The 9,604-nt window shown below is 42.7% G+C and overlaps 1 non-coding gene across 1 annotated transcript; it reads left to right on the top strand.

The window, feature by feature from the left end:
- Window positions 1-5,737: 5,737 nt before the first annotated feature.
- Window positions 5,738-5,844, top strand: LOC136509811 (small nucleolar RNA R71). The gene has a single exon (XR_010772550.1). It is a non-coding gene; the product is annotated as a small nucleolar RNA R71 (small nucleolar RNA).
- Window positions 5,845-9,604: the final 3,760 nt, after the last annotated feature.

The raw sequence follows: 9,604 nt of genomic DNA, 5'->3' as shown, positions 1-9,604 counted from the left end.
CGCCCTGTGTGAGGGATTCCTTGGGATCGACCCCTACTTTGATCTATGGATGTACTTCTTTGCCATCACCCTCTAGAAGAAGAGGGAGAAGAGCGGTAGGTAGGAGTTGCACATGCCAATGTGGTGCGTTGGCATCCAACTCTGGAACAATCGGGTCAGTGAGTACCTGCCAATGCGGCTATCAATGTCCAACAAGGGGTGGCACTCGTAGTGGTTCTACCTCAAGAATGACACCATCACCCCACTACCAGAGTTAACTGAGCACCTGATCAAAGAGGCCCTAGAGTCATGGAGGAAGTGGGGCATCCCAAAGAAGGACAAGAAGAAGATCTAGGACCACATCACTACCATCCACATCCTTAAGGAGAATGGCCTGAAGGGGTCAGGTGTTATCGGGGCATACCACTCAAGGAGGGTGGTGCCATTGATGATACGTGCGCTCTCGCTATACGCGATGGCGCCCGAGGCGTTGTTCGATGGAACGACGCTCGTCGAGGGGCGCTCACCAACTCTAAGATCATGTAGCGCATCAAGGAGGCCATGGAGCCCTCATGGGACAATTTGGGCACCCCCCATCGGCCTACCCCAGGAGCCAACAGGGGCGGGTGGCTCTGTTGTGGCACCCGAGGTGCCAGCGGAGGTGGGTGGCTCCATCATTGTGCTCCAAGATCCAAGGGGAGCGAGCCCCTCTTCCCAGGAGCAGGGGGCAGGCTCAAAATGGCCTCGCCCTAACGAGGCAAAGTAGAGGTCGGGTGGTTCACCCCCCAAATATATCTGTCATCCAATGGCATTGAGGTGAGTCATCAGCTCCTCTGTTTTTCTCTGTTTCAGTCGGATTTCATCGTGACTTATGCTTTTCGTCTCTTGCAGCGTTAGGAGGCAGCGTAATCCTTTAGCGCTGGTGCCAAAGAAGAGCGTCGCCCTTCAAGCGAGGCAGCAACCATCGGCTAGTGTTGCGCCCGTTTCGGGAGGGAGCGGTGGTAGCGTGACTGCGTCGCTGGACGGTCAGGCCCTACCCACAATGGCGCCCGTGCCCTCGGTGGGACGGGTGGACATGGGGGCTCAATAGATGCCTTCGGAGGTCGTGGAACAGCCGACGATGGAAGCAATACCACTACCGACGACGGGGCGGATGGGGCTCCAACCGTGCTCGCGGCGCCAACCATGGCAGGCATGATGTAGCCAGTCAGGACCACTCCGATGCAGGCGGAGGTGGTGGCAGTTGTGATAGGTGGGTCACAGTGGAGCGCTATCATGGTGGGGCCTGAGGAACCGGGGCGACACGCGCCATCGGTAGCCCAGGTGACGGCGTCCGATATGTTACCCAGGCTAGGGCGACCCGCGCCATCGGTGGCCTAGGTGACGGCGTCCGGTATGTTACCCAGGCTCGGGCAAGTGTTGCTAACATAATCGGACATGTTCGATATTAGGACCGGACGCATCTGGTATGTGGCCCAGGCATGATCAGCTGAGGTAGGGATGACCAAACACTAGGCTGCGTCCATTCGTGTGCGATCTGATGCATCAGGTCATGCCCTAGACCTCTCGGTGTTGATTTTCATCATGACCCAACTCTGAGTGCATCGTGTGACCTAACGCTGAGCGTCGTGTCCAGTCAGAGGAGGTGAAACAAGCGGTGGTCTGTGACCTAACGTAGGGAGCATCTAGTTAGGAGGACTAAACATGTCTGGTCGGTCCAGAACCGCTCTAGGAGCTCTCTAGACTCGACCTGATGCTGCCTCGCCTATGTTTGGTCGTTTCCAAGCATCGCATCCGATCATACATGTCATAACAAGACCGAGTTAGCGATTCAGCACCAAAGACTATTAGATTTGAATAGGACACGTGGCTACTTGGTTGTGACTAGATGCAGCGACCGGAGGTCCGGTCGCCCTATCGGACATGTCCGGTCAGTTCACAACAAGCCCAGTGAAGGGGTATAATGGCTCTATAAATAGAGCTTGGCTGGCTTGGGCTCACTCCTCTTGGCACTTTGACATACTTGACATCCTTGTGAGTCTAAGCAAATACGTCCCACTCATCTCCATCATTGATTCATCATAATAGTGAGATTGGGAGTGATTCCTAGTGCATTTGCTTGAGTGATTTGCATCTAGTGGCACTTGGGGATCGTTGTGGCTGCGGATTTCTTGCTACTCTTGGTGGTTGCCATCACCTAGACGGCTAGGAGCAGCGGAGGAGGATTGGCATGAGTTGGTGATTGTTTGTGGCCATCTCTCGGTGATTGTGAGGGGTCTTGTACCTTCTCGGGTAGAGTGCCAAAAGTTAACTCTAGTGGATTGCTTGTGTCATTGAGTTACCTCACTTGTGGTAGGTTCTTGCAGTGCCTAGTGAAGGCTTGGTGTGGTGCCACTTAGCTGCCGAACCACCAAGTGTTGGTCGACACAATGGGAACTAGCGTGTCGACAAGCACGTGAAACTTGGGAGAAAAATCTTATGTCTATTGTGATTGGCATTCTCCCGGTGAGATTCTCTTGGCATTCATATTGATTGGTTCATCACACTTGCCACGGCGGTACAATCTCACTACTCATTCTCTTGTATTTATATTCTAGTATAGCTAAGCTCTTTAATGTAATTAGTTTTGAGAGCTAGCTTGTTTGTTGAGTAGCTTGGTTAGTGAGGCTCTTTACTCTAGCCTTTGTGTGTATTTAGAGATTATAGCAACTAGAATTGTTGGTATAGGTGGCTTGCAACCCTTGTAGAGCTAGAGCAAAATTGCATTTCGCCATTTAGGTTTCTAACCACTTGCTTTAGTGTATTTATAGAGAATTTTTATAGGCTAGCCGTTGAGGACCTTTCACCCCCTCTAGCCATTGAGGACCTTTCAGAGCTTGCCTTTAACCTTGCTCCATATCCTACAAAATATCAACAAGAATAACAAAACTCGTGGAACGGATTAGAATCAAAAGAGTTAGCGGTCAGCCATCTAGGGGTTAGTCGTTCTTGAAGTCAGAAATATTTCTAATTTGTAGAATTTTAGCAGGATGTCTATCTTATATTTTTGGATTTTCTAGTTTTTGCAGCACTTCTAAACTTGGAAATTGTAAAACTCAGAGCAAAAATTTGAAACTGGGAAGCTAATGGCTGGAAATGTGTTGAGCTTGAGGTAGAGAGCAGCCAGGAGCTTGGTATTTATAGAGGGGAGAGGCAGCAGACCAGTAGGCCAAGTGGTGGGGTCGGCCCCACCCTAGGCCCACTTGGCCTCATCCTCCACTAGCTGGTTCTTTGCTTCGAGGTTAAGCAAAATCTTGCTCTTTTGGTGGAGATACGATCTGAGAATTCGGTGCTAGTGCATGGTGGTGGTTGAGTGGGTCCCAGGTGTCTCTTGTGGGCCATGGTTTTTTGTATTTCCTCTGTATATAATTGTATATACATGCTTCGCAAAAATATTTTATGATGCGATGAAACATAACTAGATGTATGCATGTTATTTTTATTTTTTATGCCACCATGGTGAATATTCTTACACACACTGTAAAAATTATTCACATGGGGCTCAAGAATTTATAATGCATTAATAAAGTTTTTTATTTTATTTTCTAAATGCAAATGCAGAAAAGTAAATATACTAAAGTGAAATTAATTCACGCAATGTGAAAAGGTAAATATGGATAACTACCGATTTTACCTCTCGGCGAGGGTTTAGAATTTTGAGTCCGCTAAACTGGACTTCTCCAGTCTTATTCATTCTTTGGGTAAATCAATCGGTCACAAAGATGGAGACCTTGATCGTTGCACCTCTCGTGATGGTGACTCTGATGAAGATGCCACCTTTTCCTTCTAGACCTGCTTAGTTTGTGGACTTGACTTTGGCGTAGTAGATTCATCATTCTCCACTTATCCTTCTTCTATATTCTTTAGGGTTGATTCCTTCGGTGTAGGGTTGATCGACGTCTTCCCTTGGGATGGATCTTCTTCGCCTGTTCATAAGTTGTATAACTATTGAAATTGCATCGTACCTTTTGTCCTGGGAATTGAAAGTGAATTTGTCCTAATCTAACGTAGGTGATTGCATTGGTAGTGTTGAGGAATGACCTTCTAATGATGACAGGTACATCTTCTTCTTTGTCTCCCATGTCAAAAATCATGAAATTGACAGGGACATAGTTGTCTTATATCTTAACCATGATATCTTTTGCTATTCCCTCTGGAAATTGAATTGTTTAGTCCACCATCTGTAATGGCATATATGTAGCAAACAAAGGCTCACCAAACAAATAGTCATAAGTTACCTTGGACATTATGTTGATGTCTGATCCAAGGTCACAGAAGGTGTTGTGGAAAATTTTTTCTCCAATAGTACACTCAATTGTTGGTATGTCTGGATCTTCCTTCTTGGTAAGGAACAGTGAAATAAGGAGATGGTCGTACTCTGATCGAAGTGTGTTGATCATCTTGACTGATTCGTCTCCTGGCTACCTGGCCCTTGACTTTCTTGCTCTTCAATTGTTTTTCTTCTTGCTTGTTGTGTCTTCAGTTAGAGTTTGTACCTATGGATGGCTAGGAGAATGCAATATACGATTCTTGATGGTAAATTTCTCCTATCTATCATTAATAGTGAAATTGATTTTGGCATTATTAGCATAGATGATGGCTTTTGCTGTGCTCAGAAAAGGTTGACCCAAAATAATGGGTGCCCTAATATCTCTACCCATGTCCAAAATCACGAAGTCTACAGGTATGTACGAACATCCGACTAGTACACAAATATCTTCAAGAATACTCTTGGGGTAGCAGAGTGATTGATCTGCAAGCTGCAAACGCATAACAAAGGATCCCCATGAATTTTCTCATAAATTACCTGTTGCATAATATTAACACTTGCTCCAAAGTCATAGACAGCTTCTTGGAACACATGAGCTCCAATAGCTATGGGGATGGTGGGTCTTCCTGGATCACCTTTCTTGATGGGCAAGGAATAATCTTCCCATCCTTTGCTAGATGGTTCTTTGTAAGAAATTGCATTGTGAATCTCAACAATATTTGCATTTTTGGGATCTTCCGGTTGCCCTAGAATCTTTCTTTTGTCGGACGATGGAACAACAGACACCAGCTGAGCTATTTGTGATCCTATCATTTTATTAAAGCTATGCTGGTTTTTAATGGCTGAGGAGAAGCTATCCATTCTATTATTTATGTTTTCTAAGACTTTGTCATTGGAAGCTAGTTTTCTAGATAATCCTTCCATAATTTTAGCTTGTCCAAAGACCAAATCTTTCAAAGATGGTTGATTATTGAAATTGTTAAAATTATTACCTTGATAGTTACCTTGGTAATTTGGCCTTTGTTGTTGATTCCATCCTTGATTTTGTTGAGGGCGATAGTTGTTGTTGATGAAGTTCACATACTCATGGGTTTCAAGACAGTTGTTCCCTGAGTGCCCAGTGTTTCCACATTCTTTACATGTCATGCGGGAGTCGTGAATGTGCATGACATCTTGCTTTTCATTGGCTCAGTCTTTGAGCCTCTTCATCAGTAGATCCATCTTGGCAGATAGCATGTCTACCTCCTTGAGTTGATGCATACCTCCACCTCTCTTGTGGGTTTGAAGACATTTTCATTCCAGCCTTGGTTGGATGCCATCTTCTCTACGAGAGTTGTTGCTTGTAGGATTGTGAGTGATAGGAATGCACCTCCAGTAGTAGCATCCATATTCTCAAGGGTGCTGTTTGTCAAACCATGGTAGAATGTTTGCATGAGTGGTCAATTCTCCATCCCATGGTGAGGACATTCTGATATGTAATCTTGAAAGCGTTCCCATGCCTCTAGGATAGATTCATCATGTTGCTGCTAAAAGTTTGAGATTCTTCCACATAGAACGTTGGTTTTGCCCATGGGGAAGAACATTGCTAGGAAGGCAGTGGAGCAATTTGCCCATGTAGTATTATTGTCTTTGTTGGCATAGAACCATTGCTTCGCCTTCTCCAAAGTGAAAATGGGAAGAGACAAAGTAATATGGCGTCTCTTGTGACTCCTTTGATGGTGAAAGTGCTACAAATCTCTAGGAAGTGTTGGAGATGAGCACTCACATCTTCATGTGCCTTTCCACAAAAATAAGCTAGCTTGCACCATGTTGATGGGAGCTGGCTTGAGCTCAAAAGCATTGTCTCTAATGTCAATTGCTAGTCTAGTATAGATATTGGCCATAGTTGGAGCAGAGAATTCATGGAGTCTTATCAGCCATAGCCTCAAAAACTAGTGTTAAGCTACACCTTGTCTGGTTGTCTTCCAATTCTAAAGCTAGAACTTTCTTGAGTTTAGCTCTGGTCCTCCTGATTAATGCTTCTAGATCATCAACATAGTTTTTTGAAAGGTCAAAACCAGTCATACATTACCTTGCATAAGATATAAAAGTAGACAAAACAAGGGTAAGTCTGTTTGAGCAGAGGTAAATGGTTTTTCGATCACATCTATAAGTAAAAGTTTATCAATATTCCTTTTGATTGCCTAGCTACCTTCCCCGACAATGGTGCCAGAAATGTTTGTTGGTATTTCTTAGATACTCTTGTAATTGTGATAGAGAAAATATATTATATATAAAGAATTCTGCAAGAGCACAGATATACCATTGTAGCACTTCACCCCGGAGTATTCTAGGTATCATTATTTATATTTTTTACCTTAGGGAAGGACTGGCAATATATTGATAACTTACACTTATGATGGATAAATAAACCAACCAACCTTGTACTCTAAACAGGGGTAAATCAAGAGATAGGATAATATATATGATAAATGTAACACCCAGGGTACTCCTTATGATGGCAATAGCAAGACTAAGTAGATACAATAGAGAAACTAATTTTTAAGTTATTCTTAATTAAAAGTGAAAGCATACATTAATTATGCAATTATACTTAATAATCATGGCTAAAGATTAACTTCATATCTACATACAAGGGACATTACTAAGGAAGATCAAGAACAAAGCTTGACTTCCATCGCAATCACGTCCTACTTGGTCTACAAATGGGAGGTGGACTACAAAGGACTCAATGGCTGTCACCCCATGGTCTACCACATGATTCGGAATGTAGGGTGCATCCATAGGTAAACAACGTATAAGCACCATGCTTACACAATGTCGACCACTCACCCCGTACGTACATAAGAGCGAGCACTTTGGAACTTATGCATAAACATAATGATAATTCTAGCTATACCAAGCATATAATCAATGTAAACCATGAACATAATAACAAAAACATGAATAATATGAAGAACAATGTCATATCAATTGTAGCAAAGATATGAATAAAGAAATATACAAGAGGATACAAAAGGCTTTACCAAGCCAAGCTCTTGACAAGATCAGGAATATTTGTGGAGCTCTAAGGTTCTTCTTGATTCAGATGATGATGGAGGATGATGCCCTCTATGAGGAGGTATGGGGGCATTTATAGGGGGAACCAGGGGTCCTACGGGCCCATGAACAAATGGCAACGTCAAATCTGAGCCCTCGATACGAACCGACTTTGAGCAACAGCATAGATTGAACCTAGGAGGTGATGGAGAACCGACATAGCAAAGAGGGGCTGCTAGGTGGGCCCCATAGCCAATCAGCCTATAGGTGGGGCCGGCTGGCCCCACACCCTGACGAAAGGGGTTAGGTCACGGTGCATTGTCTTCTAGATTGTTCTAGAGTCTTCTTAAGTCGGTTTTGTCATGGATAAACGTGATTTGCTCTAACGATTAGGTCCACCTTGCTCATTTTCTGAATAAATCCTCCTAAAACATAGATTCATCAAAACTTGTGGAATTTGTTAGTTTAAACCCCTAAACCTATGTTGGTGATCATTTTCATGCATTTATACAAGTTGTATCAACGGTTTATGATGAGTGCTAACTACCGTCAACATTGATGAAGGAGTGATATCTGCTAACTAATGGAAAATGAGATATAATAAGGATAAAAAACTTATATAGATCAACAATTTTGAGGAGATACAATAGCAAAGAAGGGGAGGGGTGGATTCTATAAGGTCATGCAAACACATGTTATTCCCATGGCATTGCTAATGATAGAAGTAAGAAATGACCCATTTTCTCTCTTGAGGATGGTGACAACAGCATGATTTCTGGAGAACAAGAGACAAGAACTCATATAGAATATTACAAAGGCCTTTTTGGTCAGAAAAACATATATGACATGCAGTTAGATATTGAAATATGCAGTGAACAATGTTCCCTAATAGAGGAAGAGGGAGCTACTCTAATTGCACCTTTTACAATGCAAGAAATAGAGAGTTGGCCTTAAAAGACATGGATGCTAACTAAGCCCCTAGACCTAATGGACCACCAGTGGGATTTTATGAACCTTGGCTATAGGTCAAGGAGACTATACTAGAGATGTTGCAAAAACTATATAAGTGAGATATAAATTTATACTCAATTATGGGTTGATTACTTTGATTCCCAAGCTGAAATAGGAGGCCAACACCATAAAGCCATGTAGACCTATCTATCTAATATTACTAATTGGAGGCTCCAACAGAGGGCACCATGCTAATTCTCACTAGATATGCTAGAAAAAAAGATAAATCCTAGAAATTCTCATAATAATTAGAAACATCTAGCCTTTAATATGGTAGGCTCTGACCATCATTACTAATAATAGCCATTAGATCTATTCTAATTCATAAAAAATACCCACCACAAAAATACATAAAGTAACCCTCTAATTCTGCATCTAAATTATTAGCCTATGCCATTACGAAAGATAATTCAAAATGACCCCCAAATTTATATGTAAATTACACACCTATGCTAGCACCTTGGGTCGTCCTCTCAACTAACATGGTGCTAGCTCTAGGGTCATACAGAGGTCCCTAGAGCTACAACCGGCAAACTACTGTCGCATGGATGACACTCACAGGATCAACTCGACGAACTAGTTATCAAGATCCACTTAGCTCGATATGTATCATACATTGAATAAAGTTAACATTTAAGAACTTGATATCGCATTTATATTACATGAGACATGATAGAAGTTATAAGGTACAAGGTGAAGCTTAAACCGATTATGACTTTTGAACCCATTCTAGTTTCATTGTCACTTGATCGCTAAATATCAGAGTAACTGCACCTTTGGGGATGCCCATCCTATCACCTGCTAAACCGTCGACTTCACCCAAGCTTGGCCCAAGTGGTCACCAAGTCTTAAGTACCTGTATAAAGCTTATGGTAGTATACCATGAGTATGATTGCACTCAAGAGGAATTATTTCAACATAAATATTTGGTGGATATAGGGGAATTTAATAGGCATTTGTAATTTGCGACAAGCATGGTGTATGTTTAGGAAATGTCATGCTTATGAGTATCAATCTAACTTATCAATTCATAGCTATTAAAGATACATAAGTATGAAGTGATCAACATTCCATCTTATTCACAATTCATTAACTCTCACTACACTGAATCTAGAACAAAGAACAACCAAACAGTACGTTCGAAGATCGACTTTGGGCATCTGAAGAAATCTTTGTAGAGGTGTACAATTGTACCCACATGGAGACCAAGGAGGAACCTCCATACCCATGTCCAAGTAAGGGTTTCCTCAAGGTTCCGACCTTTCC

Source organism: Miscanthus floridulus, chromosome 15 (assembly GCF_019320115.1).
Source record: "Miscanthus floridulus cultivar M001 chromosome 15, ASM1932011v1, whole genome shotgun sequence".
Classification (NCBI taxonomy): Eukaryota; Viridiplantae; Streptophyta; class Magnoliopsida; order Poales; family Poaceae; genus Miscanthus; species Miscanthus floridulus.
This window is presented reverse-complemented; position numbering and strand designations above follow the sequence as displayed.